The sequence below is a fragment of the Lithobates pipiens genome, unplaced genomic scaffold (genome assembly GCF_037356315.1).
Source record: "Lithobates pipiens isolate NorthernLeopardFrog02 unplaced genomic scaffold, aLitPip1_a1.2 Scaffold_13, whole genome shotgun sequence".
NCBI lineage: Eukaryota > Metazoa > Chordata > Amphibia > Anura > Ranidae > Lithobates > Lithobates pipiens.
The window spans coordinates 240,867,859-240,885,888 of record NW_027507718.1 but is presented as its reverse complement, the minus strand read 5'-3'; the positions used below and the strand labels follow the sequence as shown (position 1 = coordinate 240,885,888).

The 18,030-nt window shown below is 47.4% G+C and overlaps 1 pseudogene; it reads right to left on the bottom strand.

Annotated features, from left to right (window-relative positions):
* Positions 1-14,916: 14,916 nt before the first annotated feature.
* Positions 14,917-15,453, bottom strand: LOC143976084 (transmembrane protein 14C pseudogene; annotated as a pseudogene).
* Positions 15,454-18,030: the final 2,577 nt, after the last annotated feature.

The following is an 18,030-nucleotide window of genomic DNA, read 5'->3' as shown; positions in this document are numbered from 1 at the left end:
GTTAGAAGACACCTGCTGGTGGACACTGGTACTGCAATCCAAGAGATCAACAGCGCCACCAACGGGTGGACCTTTTCATGACAGTACCGCCCCCCCTCAAAGGAGCGGCCTCCGGACGCTCCAACTAGGTGTTATTGTCCAAAGTTAATGGCCTCAAACCACACCACGGATAAGGGCACGTCAAGCTGGGTACTGGGCACATCAGGGCAGACAGCGGGCACATCAGGGCAGACAGCGGGCACATCAGGGCAGACAGCGGGCTCCGGGCCGTCGAGCTGGGCAGTAATCTCTGGGTCCTTAGGCCGAACAGCAAGTACTGTAAGGGCAAGCTGGATCACAGGCACTGGCCCAGCAAGCCGAGTAACGGGCCCCGGCCCAGCAGGCTGGGTGACGGGCCCCGGCTCAGCAAGCTGGACACCAGGTACTGGGCTGGGAAGCCGAATAACGCGCACAAGCTTAACAGGCCAGTTAATGGACACTGGTTCAGAAGACTGGGTAGCGGGCACCGACTCCGCAGACTGGGTAGCGGGCACCGAAACTTCAGGCTGAGACACGGGCACTTCAGACTGGAACACCAATATCTAAGCATCAGGCTGGGGAGCTGGCACATCAGACTGGGAGGCAGAGACATCAGGCTGGCAAGACGGAACATCAGACTGGCAAGCAGAGACACCAATCGGGGAAGCTGGAACATCAGGCTGGCAAGCAGAGACATCAATCTGTGAAGCAGGAGCATCAGGCTGGCAAGCAGAGACGTCAATCTGGCAAGCAGGGGCATCAGGCTGGCAAGCAGGGGCATCAGGCTGGCAAGCAGGGGCATCAGGCTGGCAAGCTGGCACCTCAGACTGGGAAGCTGGCAGCAGGACATCAGACTGGAGGGCTGACACGTCGGACAGGCAGGCAGCAGGACATCAGACTGGAAGGCTGGCACGACAGACGAAGGCTGGCACGACATCAGACTGGAAGGCTGGCAGCAGGACATCAGACTTGAAGGCTGGCACGACAGACTGGAAGGCTGGCAGCACGACATCAGACTGGAAGGCTGTCACGTTGGACTGGAAGGTAGGCAGCAGGACATCAGACTGGAAGGCTGGCACGTTGGACTGGAGGGCAGGCACTGGGACGTCCGACTGGGTAGCCGGAACGTCAGGCTGGGTAGCTGGAACTGGAACGTCGGGCTGGGTAGCTGGGACTGGGTTGGTTGGTGCGGAGGCGGGTTGGGTTACTGGCAGGATTGGTCAGAAAGAACTTTTGTTTCTTTTTTGACTTAGCCACTACAGCTTTGTATGTAGGTGCAGGGCTGTAAGAAAAGAACGTATCTGGGCAAAAGGAAGACCAAGGAACAGTGGCAGGAGGAGGGTTTTGTGGGACTGTTACAGGTGGAGGAGAAGAGGCAGGTGGATTGAAGGCAGGATCGGTGCAACACTTGGTGACAGGATAGTAGTATTTGGTAGGAAGTGGAGTAGACTGGGCTGTAGCTGAGGTTGCCATAGGCAATGGGGAGATAGATACTTGGGAAGGCAGGTGATTAATGACAGGGCTGGAAGGTTGTGGCTTGGCTAAATGCACAGGTTGAACAAACACTGATTCACACAGAGCCTGACTAACCAGACACTGCACTGAATGGATGCAATCAGACAACACCTGCTGTGGACAAGAGGAATAACATTCCATGAAATAGGCTGGATCATCCTCTAACAACCATACCAGAGATTCAACTTGGCCCAAATTGAAAGGGGGAGAAAAATCATCACTTCCTTCGGGATAAAATGACAGGGCTGGCTTTGCACATAATTGGATAGAGGGCTGAACATCCTCAAATGACATGTAGCCCTGATTCACCAGGGAATGAGCTGATCGAATGGTTTCCATCAGCTGGTCACTAGTCCACCTTTTTAGAAGCTGGCGACAATATTCACCATCCTCTTCTGCCAGCAGAGAATAATACGAGATTTCATTGAAATCCATATTGGCAGACTAACAGGTCGGGATGGTTCCTCAATGCAGTCACGTCTGGTCAGGGATGGCCTTGGTATACTGTCAGGGAATGATTAGACCAGACTGTGTGGACTGCACAGAGGAAACCCAGAAAGCATTTGAGTGAAATAACAAAGTGTTTGTTTTCACTTTCCTTTTATTTATAATAAACAGTGCACTACCAACCACAACAGGAAATTATATATATATACGAAAACCAGGCTGAAATCATACTTTCGTTGAGGTCAACGAAAGCCAGGCTGAGGTCATACACCGGGGAATCAGTAGATAGGTAGGGACGGATGGATGGGCTGCAGAGCAGGGATCTAGGTGGCAGGAGGGACAACAGGTCCAGGATGGGCTCAGGATTGGAAAGGAACAGGTCGGGTAGATACAGGGTTCAGGTTCAGAGGTCAGGGCCCATGGAGAGAGCGATACCAAGGCAAGCATGTTAGGGCTTGCCAGGTATTTATAAGACTACTGATGATTACCCTCGCGTAACAGCTGATCGCAGCAGGTGCTGTCTGCTCCACACTGCCGGAGTACAGCCGCTGGTGGGTGCGGGTACTACAGTCCAGGGATCCAATAGTGCCACCAGGAGGCAGGTTATTACAGGCCCTGGGTGTTAGACACCCGCTGGTGGACACTGGTACTGCAATCCAAGAGATCAACAGCACCACCAACGGGTGGACCCTTTCATGACAGTGGGGCTCACAAGGCTAAGGGTAACCCCCCCCCCCCCCTCCGACCAAAAAGTTGTGGGTATTGCAATGAAAAGCTCCCACAAGATCATGTTAAACCTTTTTGTTATAGATGCATACATAAATTGTAGGGAAAGAAAACCTCACAGGTTATGAGGGACTTCCTTACAGTACAGTCAGAGATGCTTTATATGCTCCAATCTCTGAAGAGTTATAGCATCTAAAGAAGGGACTAGCACTAGTGGCAGAGAAACTGTCCTCTAGAGAAGGTACCTCATCTCAAGATGGCTCAGCCGACAGAGGTCCGAGAATCCTCTTGCTTCGGGAGTAGATGAGTTAGAGGATCCGGAGGAGTCAGATGAAAGCGCATGAGAAGGGGGGGGGGGGGGGGGACGACGACTCATACTGAGAGCCAGGATAGTGATAGTCCTAGAAGTAATAGATGCCTTTTCCCCATGGGACAGTTACTCGGGGCAAGCTATGCTTCTGAGGATATCCCAGAACCTCCAGTTCAGGCGACAGCCAGTGATACGATGTATAGGGGGTTGGGTAAGCCTCAGTCCAAGGTATTCCCTGTTCATCAAGCTCTGAAAGAGGTAATTTTGAGAGTGGAAGGTCCCAGAGAGAATGGTCCTTAAGCTCAAAACTTGGAAGAGGAGGTTTGCCTTTTGGGGAGGAAGAAGAGAAGTTCTTTAAGACACCCAAATTATATGCAGCTGTCATAAACCGGATGTGACCAGAACTGTGTGACTGCGACAGAGTAAACCAAACGTAAGTAGGTGAAAGTAAGTGATTTTATTAAGATAAATGCATATAATGTGTATACACCACTAATACCAAACAGTGAGAAAACCAAATAACAGTGACAACCAACCAGTATATATAACAAAGGGGATACCAGAATCGTAGTCAAGCCAGGCCAGGGTCATAAACAGGAGTTCAGCAGATGGGGGGGGGGGGCGGCAAGGAGAAGGGGATCAGTTTGCAGGACAAGGTTCCAGGGATGCAGGAATAGAAAGGATCAGGTACCACAGGTTCATGATGCAGGAATCGAGGTTCAGGATAACAGGTAACAGGATGCAGGTCAGGGCTCAAGGACAAAACCAAAGCAAACATGTGAGTGCTTGCTGGGTATTTATAGGTGCTGTCTGCTCCACACTGTCAGGATCCATCCGCTGGTGGATGCCAGTACGGCAACCCCAAGATGACATAACATCAGCAGGGAAATGCTCTCCTGACAGTTCCAGACTGCCAGGAGACACCTGCTGGTGGACCTCAGTACTGCACGCCAAAAGACAGATATTATCAGGGGATGGAACATTTCCTGACAGTACCCCCCCTCAAAGGAGCGGCCTCCGGACGCTCCAACTGGTTGTAATTGTCCATAGTCTATGGCATCAAGCAGAACAATGGATAGAGGGGTATATCAGGCTGGGCATCATGCACTTCAGGGCAGACAGCGGGCTCCGGGTCATCGAGCTGGGCAGCAGGCACGTCAGGCTGGGCAGCTGGCATGAATACATCTGGCTCTTTGGGCTGGAACAGATTGGTGGGTGTGGAGGCAGGTTGGGTTAATGGCAGGATCGTTTTGGTTGGGAAAAACTTTTTTTTTTTTCTTTGGTTTAGTCACTGAAGCTCTGTAGGTGGGGGCGCAGCAGACTGGAAAGGAGGATTGAGATATGGCAGAGAGGAGGTAACAGCAGCTGGGGAAAGTTCTTGTGGATTAGTAGGCATCTGAGAAGAGGCAGGTGGGTTGAGGGAGCAGAGACCGGATAGGTACAGGGAGCAGAGACCGGATATGAGTATTTGGTTGGAAGCAACGTATAATGGGCTGCTACTGGGTTTGGCATAGGTGATGGAGAAACTGACTTTTGGGCAGGCAAGTGTCTGATGGCAGAGGTGGTTTGTTGTGGGTTGGTTGTAACTTATCAGACCATGCTGAGAGTATTGGTTGAACAAAGAACGGATCACATGCTGCCTGTCTAACAAGGGTACTGAGTGAATACATTTCATAAGCTTCTGCTGAGGACAAATGGCATAGTGCTCAAAAAAGCACGCAGAATCATCCTCTAACAGCCACACCAGAGACTCCACCTGATCAGCACTGAAAGGGGGAGAAAAATCATCACCGGTCTTTGGAACACATGGCTAGCTCAGCACATATTTGGATCAAAGGCTGCATATCCCTAAACAACATACAGCCCCGGTCAACCAGGGAGTGGGCCAAATGGATGATCTCAAGAAGCTAGTCATTGGTCCACTATTTCAGTGTCTGGTGGAGATACTCGCCACTCTGATGCCAGCAGAGCATAATAAGAAATCACATTAGGATTCATTCCAGCGAAGCCAACAGAACCGAGATGGTTCCTCTGTGCAGCCACTTCTGGTCAGGGATGACCTTGGTTTCGGTCATAAACCAGATGTGACCAGAACTGTGTGACTGTGACAGAGTAAACCAAACATAAGTAGGTGAAAGTAAGTGATTTTATTAAGATAAATGCATATAATGTGAATACACCACCAATACCAAGCAGAGTGAGAAAACCAAATAACAGTGACAACCAACCAGTATATATAACAAAGGAGACACCAGAATCATAGTCAAGCCAGGGTAGGGTTGCCACATCATCCCTTTAATCCAGGACACATACGAATTACACAGGTTCTGAGGCTGATTGAATGCAGATAAGGCACCAAGTGAGTTTAATTGCCACCTTAATCAGCCACAGAACCTGTGTAGTTAATGTGTGTGGATTAAAGGGGTGATGTGGCAACCCTAGGCCAGGGTCTTAAATAGGAGGTTAGCAGATGGGGGGGGGGGGGGGGCAAGGAGAAAGGGATCAGGTTGCAGGACAAGGTTCCAGGGATGCAGGAATAGACTAGATCAGATACAACAGGTTCAGGATGCAGGAATCAAGGATCAGGATGCAGGTCAGGGCTCAAGGACAAAACCAAGGCAAACATGTGAGTGCTTGCTGGGTATTTATAGGCCTATGATTGCCTCAAGTGACGCCTGATTGCAGGAGGTGCTGTCTGCTCCGCACTGCCAGGATCCATCCACTGGTGGATGCCAGTACTGCAGCCCAAAGATGACAACATCTTCAGGGAAAAGCTCTCCTGACAGTTTGAAACTTCCAGGAGACACCTGCTGGTGGACCTCAGTACTGCACGCCAAAAGACAGATATCAGCGGATGGAAAATTTCCAGACCGCAGCCCTGCAACAGGTCCCTAAGAAATCTGATTTGTCTTTTGAGGACTCGGGTAACATTAAAGACCAAATGGACAGAAGGGCTGAAACGCTACTGTGAAGAGCGTGGGATGCCAATGTGGCAGCCATGGCTCCTGCCTTGGCGTCAGCCTGTGTAGCAAGGAATGTGGATGCTTGGCTGGGCAGGCTCTCCGGCTGTTAGAGGGAGTAATTTCAAAGAAGTCACAGACTGTCTAGAGATAATAAGCAAGGCTGTGACATACTTGGCAGATGCAGCAGTTGAAACTGTTAGGACCATGGCTAAATCAGCAGCTCTCCTTAACTCAGCAAGGAGGCCTATGTGGGTTAAATCGTGGGAAAGGGACCATATGTCCAGGTCACGGCTCTGTGGGTTGCCCTTTGAGGGTTCCCAGCTTTTTTGGCCTGGCTTGGATCAGGTCTTACCATGATCGGCGGAAAAAGGGAAAAAATTCCAGATAAAAGCCAGGAGAGATGAGGGCAACATTTTTTTTTTGTGCCCCCTGTAACCAGGGCCAATTCAAGGCTAAGAAGGACATGAATAGAAGATGGGTGGCCTGCTCTTTTATGGACCTAAAGACACCAACAAGCAGTCAAAGTGACACCAGGGTAAGGGGGAGACTTTCTTGCTTTATCCCTCAGTGGAGGAGGATCTCTGAAAGCCCCTATGTCTTACAGATTTTGACAGAGGGATATCGACTAGAACGTCTCTCCCCCTCCCCCTCAAAACTTTATTCTGACCCATCTCCCCAAGGATACTTTGAGAGCAGCAGGATTGCTGGACAACTTTCAGGAATTGGCGAACCCAAAGGTGATCATCCCTGTTCCACCGGAAGAGCTTTACCAGGGATTTTACTCCCATGTTTTTGTAGTCCAAAAACCATCAGGGAAATTTCGCCTGATCTTAAACCTCAGAAAACTGAACAGGTTTTTGCGACAAAAGAGCTTTCGGATGGAGAGCATATACACGGTGCGCAAGCATCTATTGAAGGATGCTTTTTGTGGCCACACTAGATCTGAGGGACGCATATATCCATACCCTGATTTGCCTGGGAACACCAATCCCTTACAGGCAAGGGTATACAACACTGGCAATTCCAAGCTCTTCCTTTGGTTTAACTGCAAGCCCAAGAGTTTTCACAAAGGTCCTTGCAGAGGTCGTAGCTTTCCTGCATCTACAGGGGGTGTCCCTTATACCCTATCTAGATGACCTCCTGGTATATGGGCAGTCTCTATAACAGGGGTCTCAAACTGGCGGCCCTCCAGCTGTTGCAAAACTACAATTCCCATCATGCTTCAGCCTATGGGAGTCATGTTTGTAACTGCCAGCCTTGCAATGCCTCATGGGACTTGTAGTTTAGTAACAGCTGGAGGGCCGCCTGTTTGAGACCCCTGCTCTAGAACAAGTAAGAGTAGACGTAGACAGAGTGATGGTCACTTTGGAGACCTTGGGCTGGATAGTGAACCAGGAGAAATTATCTCTCATACCATCCCAAATAAAAATTCTCCTAGGTTACTTGGTGAATACAGGCGCTCGGACACCTTTTCTCCCAGAGGGAAAAAGGTTAAAAGTGGTAACCGCAGTCTGCACTCTAATGTAACCCAGGAACTGCTCTCGCAGACAGCTTATGAGGGTCATAGGCTTGATGACCTCCTGTATTCCAGCAGCTCCCTGGGCTCAGCTCCATTCCAGGGAGTTGCAGGTTTTCCTACTATCCTCCTGGGACAAAAAAAGGGAGTCACTGGGTGGAAAGGTGTCCATTCCAGAAAGGGTAAGGGCCTCCCTAAAGGGCCATCCCTGGGCCCAGTGGAACTCTATAAGGATTACCACTGATGCTAGTGGTTGGGGCGCTCACTTGGGGGACCTCCAAGCACAGGGATCCTGGACCCCAACTCAGGCAAGGGCCTCCTCCAACCACAGGGAGCTCCTTGTGGTGGGTCAGGCATTGAAAGCTTTCAGAAGCAGGATTCAGAGACTATAGGTCCAAGTCCTGTTGGACAACGTGACAGCTGTCTCTTATCTGAACTGTCAGGATAGAGAGGTTTCTAATCCTTCTGTACCAGTGGTACTTGAATTCTTGCAAGCTGGGCTGGATAAGGGGGTTGCCCCGAACACCTTGAAAGTACAGATTGCAACCCTTTCTGTATTTTTGGACCAGAGGCTCGCACTAGAGCCTCTGATTAAGAGCTTTCTACTAGCAAGGGAGAGGTTAACCCCCGTTAAAATTAATAGATTCCCACCTTGGAATCTAACACTGGTCCTGGAGGCACTGGCGAAAGCGCCTTTCGAACCAACTCAGGAGATCTCAGTAAAATTTTTGACGTTAAGCCTTTTTACAGCCAGAAGGGTAAGCGACCTACAGGCCATGTTAATTAAGGAGCCTTTTCTGTTGGTACTTGAAGATAGACTGGTGCTAAGACAAGACCCACTATATCTTCCTAAGGTCGCATCTCATTTTCATAGATCTCAAGAGATCATTTTACCCTCCTTTTGTGAAAACCCAAAAAACAAAGGAGAGGAAAAATTTAAGTTATTAGATGTCAGGAGGTGCTTGCCGACATACTTTAGCTAGAGTGAAAGATTTCAGTAAGTCGAGTCATCTTTTGGTTCTATTTAGCGGCCCTAGAAAGGGAGGGCAGACATCTTGATCTACAGTGGCTAGATGGATCAGACAAACCATAGGAATGGCTTATGAGCAGACAGGTTCCCCAGTACAATGAAGGTGGTGTATACAAATCATCAGGGGACCAATAATGACACTTCAAATTTTCTAGCACATCATTTTGAGGTGGACAGAGAGCAATATGCTGGCTCTGTGTGCAGTACACCTATCAGGGATGGAAAACTGGCAACTGGACCATTCTCAGTTGAATAGCTTTGGATAAGTGAGAATGGGTACTTCACTTGGAAGTCTTACAACAAATCTATCAGTGCGGGGGAATTCCTGGTGCTAATCCTTTGGCATCATGCCTCAATCGAAAGTTGGAAAGGTTTGTAGCCAGGTCAAAGCACTCTAGGGCAGATACAGTATGTATGCTTACATACGAGTAAAACATTAGCCACAGCTACTAAGTAGAAGTATCTACTAAGATAGAAGTCTAGGAGACTACAATGATCCTGGTGGCGCTGTTTCTTTATCGTACATCATGGGACAGAGAGCAACCCTAATAATGACTATAGGGGTTATACACCACCTATTGGTGAATGTACATTGGCAGATAGTCAAACAGGCTGTCCTCCACTATAAAACCCCTCCTATACAGGAAGGACCTCAGTTTTTTCGCCATTATCTTAAGGTGGTGGTCACCAATTTGATAGATGTGCTCTTGGAGCATACTTGGAGGTCTGGAACGGTTCTACTGAGAATCAAGGACTTCAGTCGGATCCATTCTAAAAAGCTGTCAGCCAAAATGGATTGTACCCGAGCCTCATGGGAAAAGGCAGATTCCTCAAGGTTTTGCCTGTAATGCAGCCTTAGGGAACTGGACCCTGCGTAATGGAACCATTTGCAGTGTTTGTTCTGACCAAGGTGCTTACCTGCAGGGTGCTGTACAGGTCCAAGGGAGTGGATCCTAGATTAAGGGGGACCCATTCCCTGAGGGTCTTTTATGACATACCCTGCTGTGATTGATGAAGGTTGGACTTCTGTTATGTTCAGAGTCCTGCAGCAGGAATGGTAAGGCCGCGTACACACGGGCGGACTGTCTGACGGACTTGGTCCGCTGAAACGTGTTTCAGCGGACAGTCCGCTCGTGTGTGGGCTTCAGCGGACTTTTTCAGCGGACAGTCTGGTGGACTAAGTCTTTCGGAATTTCCGTAATATTGTCCGTCCAACTTTGGTTTCAGCGGACAGTCCGCTCGTGAGTAGGCAAGTTGGACGGACTAAGTATGGCGCATGCTCAGAAAGGATTTACACGGCCGAAGGTTGCATTGCAGTGTATTGGACGTCGTATTTCTAGTCCCGTTGTACGTGCTGTACACGTCATCGCGCAAGCTTTCAGCGGACTGTCTGTTCATCGTGTGTGGTCAAGTCCGTTCATTCAAAAGTAGGACGGACTGTCTGTCGGATTGTCTGACGGACTTAGTTGGACAGACAGTCCGCCCGTGTGTACGCGGCCTAAGTCTGCATTTTTGCAGTTTCTCTTTTTTTTTTTTTTTAAGAGATTTGACTGTCTGGTCTTCTTTCAGTAGCCACTGGGGGCAGTGTGCTGTTTAATCATGCTCTGTGTACTTCTTAGGAGAGTGGGCTTCTGTTTCCCCTCCAACCACTAGAGGGCGCAGGCTCGCTCAGTATGGTCTAATTCTATACAGGCAGGAAGTGGAGGGGTGGCCATGTTTACCATGTGGACGGCAGGTTCAGCAAGTGGTGCCATCTGCCCGGCATGTAGCTTCCCAAGGCTGGCCGTGATGATGCGTTTGCCTGGATGTGTGTTGCGGAGACGCAGGTTTTCATAGGCACGTGTTGTGTAAATGTGTGCATAAATGTTTATACGTGTTTGCGTGGTTGCTTGTTTGCTTAAACACACATTGACAAAGATATACGTTTGCGTAAATGCATGTATACATCGACACATGTCTGCGTAACCGCATGTCAGCATAGTTATGTTGCGTAGATACATGTTTGCATAGAAACGTCTGTGTAAATGCATGTGTGCATGAACATGTTTCAAAAACGCATGCTTATTGCGTAAAGGCATGTTTCCGTGGGCACGTATTGCATAAATGCGTGTTTGCATACACATATTTTCGTGCATATTTGCATAAGCACATACTTGCATGCTTCCATAAAAGCATATTGCTTAAACGCAGGCTGGTATGTTTTAATTTGTACTGCATACGTATATGTTTATTTTTGAACTGCATACACGCCGATATACGCCGGCAGAAGGGCTCGTGCAGGCAAACTGATGTACCCGTACGTTTCCCTTTAAGAGGCGGCCAGCGCACGCATGCCGCCACTGGCAGGCTCCATGAGTCAGGTCGTGGGTCCCGCGGGCTGGATTGCTGCGGGGATACCCACGATCACCTCATGGAGAGGAAGAACGGGGAGATGCTAATGTAAAAAAGTATCTCCCCGTTCTGCCTAGTGACAGTGTCACTGATCTCTGCTCCCTGTGATCAGGTGCAGAGATCAGCGACGTGTCACACGTAGACACGCCCCCCACAGTTAGAAACACTCCCCAGGACACACTTAACCCATGCACTGCCCCCTAGTGGTTAACCCCTTCACTGCTACTGCCATTTACACAGGAATCGCACGACCTTGCAATTGTCAGTTAAAGCGATGCAGTGCCGAATCACAAAAAGTGCTCTGGTCAGGAAGGGGGTAAATTCTTCCAAGGCTGACATGGTTAAACTGCATATATATGTGCTTATTTACATTAAACCATATACAGATGTGCTTATTTGCATAGGACTACATACATATGTGCTTATTTGCTTAGGGATACATACATATGTGCTTATTTGCCTTGGTAAACATACATATGTGCTTATTTGCCTTGAACTGCATACACAAATGCATGAATGGCAAGAATACTTGTATACCTGCATGTTTGCATACCCCCTTACCTACATAACAGCATACCTGGGTACTGGCATACCGGTAACCCAACTTATTAGGTTGGCTAATATAGATGCTACTACGTTATTTACCTGTTATACCAGTTAAATGGTTCCACAAGAGAGGCAGCCGGTGGAGGCAAGTGCACCGCGCTCAGGTTCAGTGATCTGGCGGTGACCACCTCTCCCAATGGACAGTAGTGTCAGGTGCATATGAGCCACTGTGGTGTTTGGCATTGCAGTGTTTTCTGACACATTCATTTTTCATCAGACTACGGCTGCATCACCTTGATCATGCCTAATCTGTTGATCGAAGCCTAAGCAGGATGAAGCCTGGTTGGTATATGGATGGAAAACTACCTGGGAATACAAGATACTGTAAGCTTTTCCCTACCTGGGTGAGGCAGGCATCTGTGGCTGCTGTGTTTTGAGAGTATCTCAGGCCAAAAGAGCTTGGGGCAGTCTGAGGTGTTTTTGCGCCATCTTTAGCTGACAGAAGCTTGGTAGGTTAGGTAGGCCTCTTTGGGCCTATGGGGTCTGTCACAGAGTTGTCAGTCTTTTGCCTTGCATTTGACTCTTGGAGGAGAGGTATGGGCTCATTATTAAAAAAAATAAAAAATAAAAAGATAACTCGGCCGGTAGCAGTCCCAAAACCAAATGGGGACATAAGGTCTACCTAAGATCTTAAGCCGCTAGACATCCTTCTGTTTCAGATGGGCTCTGTCAATTTTAGTGTTGACCTTCCACCGAGAGGTGGATTTCGAGGTCCATAGTCATCAATGACGCATATCTTCATGTGCTGTTTTTTTTCCAGGCTCATGGAGGGTTTTTGCAATTGCAGTGCAGAATCGTCTTTTTATTTTTGTGACTCTACTCTTCAGGCTGGCCACACAGGAGAAAACACTGCCCATTAATATCTTGGAACTTTGGGCCAGTACGCCTTGCTCTGGATGTGGGGACAAACAGTTTGTAGGTTTAATCCGGAAATGCCTCTTCAGGCGCATATATATCTACCACCAGGGTGCCACCAATCATGCGGCTCAGGAAGATGAACCACATTTACAAGTGCTGTCTCTCACCAGTACATATTCCAGGTATAGAATAATGTCAGGGGGAACTTTGCAGGTGAATCTACTACATCCTAAGTTCTACAAGTGGGAACAGGTTGTGTCCGGGTCAAAAGTCCCACCAACAATAAGAGCAGATGCATTGGTAACATCTTAGGGGCAAGTTCTGCCTTTTTTTGATTCTTTTCCTGTTTCCACTTCTCCCACATCTTTTGCAAAGTATCCAGGAGGTGGTAACACTGATAATGGTGTTAGCCGAATTAGCCCAGGAGGGCTTGGTACACTGATATAGCAAGTTTTGCGGGGGTCGCTCTTTGGTCACTCCCAGTCCAGCGGGACCTAATGGTCTTGAGTCTTGTATCTCAGCACTGTTGAGTCCCTGGAAGCCAGCTTCGGGAACTTCAGTTACAGGACTTGGAAATATTATTTTGCCTGGGGTGAAGCCAGGAAGTGGTACCTACAGAATTATGTGAGTGGGAGATTTTCTATTTCTCTCTCCAATCGGTAGGGGAAAGGAGATTGGCCTTAAGTACCGTTAAGGGTCAGAGTTCATCCCTATACATTTTTTTCCATAGGCCGTTGTTTCTCACTCGTTGATTCATTCTTCTTACAGTGTGTAACGTAGACAGTCCCACCTGTCAGGCCATTCTTGTGTCCTTGGGACTTGAATTTGATCTTGACTGTCCTTGCAGAGTCCACTTTTTGAACCAATCGGGGATTCTGTTGATCGTTTATCTCAGAAAGTGGCTTCTTTGGTGGCTATCACTTCACTAAGTGGATTGTCAGAGTTGGCGGCTCTTTTATGCAGGGAGCCATTCTTGGTCTCGCATCCTAATGAGGTGATTTTCCTCAGTCATTTTTTGCCTAGAGTGGTGACTAGTTTTTACTGGAATCAAGACAATGTGTTACCTTCTTTCCTGATCCTCAGTTGGCGTGAGTAAGATCACTGCACACTCTGGAGGTATTTCAGGCAGTCAGAATTAGTTGTCTTGTCAGCACAGGTCAGGAATCCTGGTTTGTGCTGCTGATAGAGCCCAAGATGGGCAGGAGGCATCCAGGTTAACTATTTTCATTGGATTCACCAGTTATTTATTCAAGCCTATGGCTTGAAAGGGCATCTTGGGCCATCAGCCATCAGATGTCAGTGGCTCAGGAATTTAAGGCCATTACACGATCTTTTATTCATACATTCACAGATATCAAAGCCACTGATGATACTGCTTTGGCCACAGTATGTTTTGTGTGGCAGAAGAAGTCCTTCTCAGGTGGCAGTTTCTTTGATTGTCTCCCTCACCTCAAGTGCATTGCTTTATAACATGCCATATAGTCATATTACTCTGTGTCCAGTGATGTACGATAAAGAAAATAGGAGTGAATCACGGGATACAGAGGTCCCTCCCATCTTTTTTGTGGGATATTAATTGCTTTGCTACAAAAATGAGGTCCTTCCTGTGTAAAAAGGGTTATATAGGGGAGGACTTCCTGTTTGACTATCTACCCGTGTCCATTCAACAGTAGGTGGCGTATAATCCATATAGTCATTATTATGGTTGCTCTGTGTCCCGTGATGTACTCAAAGAAAAGGATTTTACAGGTAAGTATGACCAAAAGATCCTATTATTAGCCCCACAGATTATGGCATATGGATCTTATTCATACAGTCCTTGATGTCTACTGCTTCTGGAGGCCCTTTTACTACCCTGCTTTACAGTTGCTGGCTTTAATGACTTGGCTATTGCAAGTCAAGTGCTGAGAGACAGTGTGTTATCATATGTGGTTATCCACACTATATATAAGGCTCACAAGACCATATCTTCTAAAATTGAATATCAAACTTGAAAGATACAATTTGCATGGGGAGTGCCTAGGGGTACACCATCACCCTTCATTTCCCATCTCCTGGCTTTTCTCTAGCAGAGGGTGGAGCAGTGGTTCACCTAAGGCACAATTAAAGATTAGGTGTTGGCACTGGCTGTTTTATTTCATTGTCCTCTGGCATCAGTGATGCTTGTTTAGTTAGGGCAACGCACATAATGCCCTATCAGTCAGGCGACTGTTTTCTCCATGGGACCTTTTCCTTATATTGCTATTGCAGAATACCACCTTTCGAGAAGATTGGTGTGAGCCTGCTGCTAACACTGTCCCAGAAATTGTAATTCCCAACAGGTCCTTACTTTGGTGCAAAGTGTCTCTGAACTGGTGGCATGATTTTTCATGCCTCTACTTTTGGTCCTTCATAAGGATAGGATCATTCTACGTCCAAGACTCTCCTGTCCAAGGTGGTACCAGCTTTCCACTTTGATGAGGACATTGCAAGTTAGGCTTAAAGTTTTGCAGGTGGCAGCTTAGCCTATATGTGTGTGTTTTGTTTGTTTTGTTTTTTAAAGTAAAAACTCAATTGTTTTACTAAGAATGAAACATATTAAACAAGAACATGAAGAGTGAATGGTTTGTCCGATATATATATATTTTTTTTAAGTGCTTAGGCTGTTTCCATCAAGGTTCATGAGGTTTCTCCAACATTTTAAGCCCCAGTCTTCCCAGCATTAGCAAGCTGGCACCAGCAATAATTCCGGCTGGCATGAGTTTTCCAGAGCTGTAAAACCTGTAACCCATAACTCCAGCTAATGATCCTGATGCAATCAGTGAAAGTAAAATATTTTTGGAATCGTGAGACATCTGATAGGCCCCCAGACCAGCTAGACCTCCAAAGAGTAGACCAGCAGCGAGAGATGGAACGCTACCTGCTTTTACATAGCCGATAACTCCTCCAGTGGCGACTAGAGCCGCATATCCAAAACCAAACCATTCCACACCCATACTCAGACAACACTCCGAGAGAGCCGCTCTACACCACACTGCTGGAAGACCCCCGAGTCAAACCGTCCGCAATACACTGTATAGGCTACAACGGAGATATTCAGAGGGGGGGAGTGTCGTTTTTTTGTTTAGTCTGGTTTTCAATTTCCTTTTTTGACCACCCTGTTATAGCACTGCCTTGGGACATAAGTGTTGATCTAAAGCAGAGTGGTGTCCTCTAATGAACGCAGAGAAAAAGATATTAAGATCAGTACAAAAAATATTTACACCAACGTTTAAAGATACTTGTGATAAGCAAGTATTTGCTACTACTATAACAGTCTTGAATGAGTGTAAGTGTAGGCAGAAATGAAAGACTAATACATTCTATGTATTTAATAAAAATACATAAATATATTTTAAATCGTACCTTCATTGGCAATAGCAATTTATGTGGGCAGGTGGCTGCAGGAAAGCTCCATAACTATGTAAATGTTGAAACTTTGCCTGGGATTTTGCCTCTCAAATGAGCTATCATAGTGTGTATGTGTTGGCTTCAACTAGCTTGAAATGTGCTTTATACAGAGAATGGAGATCCTTGGTAGTGATGGACGAACGTTTCGCCCGGCGGTCGTTTCGCGGCGAATTTCCGACATTCGCGGTCCGCACGTTCGAACGCCTTTTTCCGTCGTTCGCCGCGGCGGACTTACGTGTTTAATGTATACAAGAACTTTAACCTTTGGTGACACGTTTATCATGTGATACAGGACAGCCAATTGAGACATGACAGCACATGGACACTTGGACATTCCCCCTAACCTATAAATACACCCGATCCGGTGGCCATTTTACATTCTTTCTTCTGTTACGATAGGGACAGGTTCCTGTGTGGAGTAGGGAGAGATAAACCACTAGCTATTTGGTACACAAAAGTTCTTTTCAGGACTGGTATAGGTGTTAGGTGTTGATAGGTTTGCTGTGCTGCTGATTCTTGCAGCAGCCTGAGTGTCTTTTGTTAGTTTAGAGAAAGGGAAAGGACGGTGTATGCTACAGGGACAGCCAGATTAGTCTTTCATCATCATCATCATCATCATCATCATTAGCTGTTACTATCAAGGTCCACAAAAGAGCTGTTCCAGTAACCACTAATCGTTCTCTTTTTTTGCCAATTTGTATAGGGACAGGAAGGAAGCAGTGTTGTCAGGCAGTGAGGGTAATTTTAAAGACTTGCTGTTATTATTAGTTCCACAAAGGTTCTTTTCAGGACTGGTATCAGTGGTACAGTAATAGGCTTGTACATGTATAATATTCTTTCTTCCAAATATAGAAAGGATATTATACTTGACTGCTGCCCTTCTGCTGCAGTCTGCTAAACATTCACAACTCACTTGTTCCACAAAAGTTCTTATAAGGACTGGTAACTTGGTATAGGGTGCTACGGTACATAGGCTTGAGTGCGGTACAGTCTGCTGTTCTGTAAGGACCGCTATCGGTCCACAATAGATAGGGTTGACGTGCACCACTGCTGACCGCTGCCCTATACTGCAGCAGTCCTTCAGCGGTATAGGGACTGACGTACAGTCTGCTAAACACTAATACACAACCTGCTTGGTCCACAAAAGTTCTTATAAGGACTGGTAACTTGGTATAGGGTGCTACGGTACATAGGCTTGAGTGCGGTACAGTCTGCTGTTCTGTAAGGACCGCTATAGGTCCACAATAGATAGGGTTGACGTGCACCACTGCTGACCGCTCACCTATACTGCAGCAGTCCTTCAGCGGTATAGGGACTGACGTACAGTCTGCTAATCACTAACACACAACCTGCTTGTTCCACAAAAGTTCTTATAAGGACTGGTAACTTGGTATAGGGTGCTACGGTACATAGGCTTGAGTGCGGTACAGTCTGCTGTTCTGTAAGGACCGCTATCGGTCCACAATAGATAGGGTTGACGTGCACCACTGCTGACCGCTGCCCTATACTGCAGCAGTCCTTCAGCGGTATAGGGACTGACGTACAGTCTGCTAAACACTAATACACAACCTGCTTGGTCCACAAAAGTTCTTATAAGGACTGGTAACTTGGTATAGGGTGCTACGGTACATAGGCTTGAGTGCGGTACAGTCTGCTGTTCTGTAAGGACCGCTATCGGTCCACAATAGATAGGGTTGACGTGCACCACTGCTGACCGCTCACCTATACTGCAGCAGTCCTTCAGCGGTATAGGGACTGACGTACAGTCTGCTAATCACTAACACACAACCTGCTTGTTCCACAAAAGTTCTTATAAGGACTGGTAACTTGGTATAGGGTGCTACGGTACATAGGCTTGAGTGCGGTACAGTCTGCTGTTCTGTAAGGACCGCTATCGGTCCACAATAGATAGGGTTGACGTGCACCACTGCTGACCGCTGCCCTATACTGCAGCAGTCCTTCAGCGGTATAGGGACTGACGTACAGTCTGCTAAACACTAATACACAACCTGCTTGGTCCACAAAAGTTCTTATAAGGACTGGTAACTTGGTATAGGGTGCTACGGTACATAGGCTTGAGTGCGGTACAGTCTGCTGTTCTGTAAGGACCGCTATCGGTCCACAATAGATAGGGTTGACGTGCACCACTGCTGACCGCTCACCTATACTGCAGCAGTCCTTCAGCGGTATAGGGACTGACGTACAGTCTGCTAATCACTAA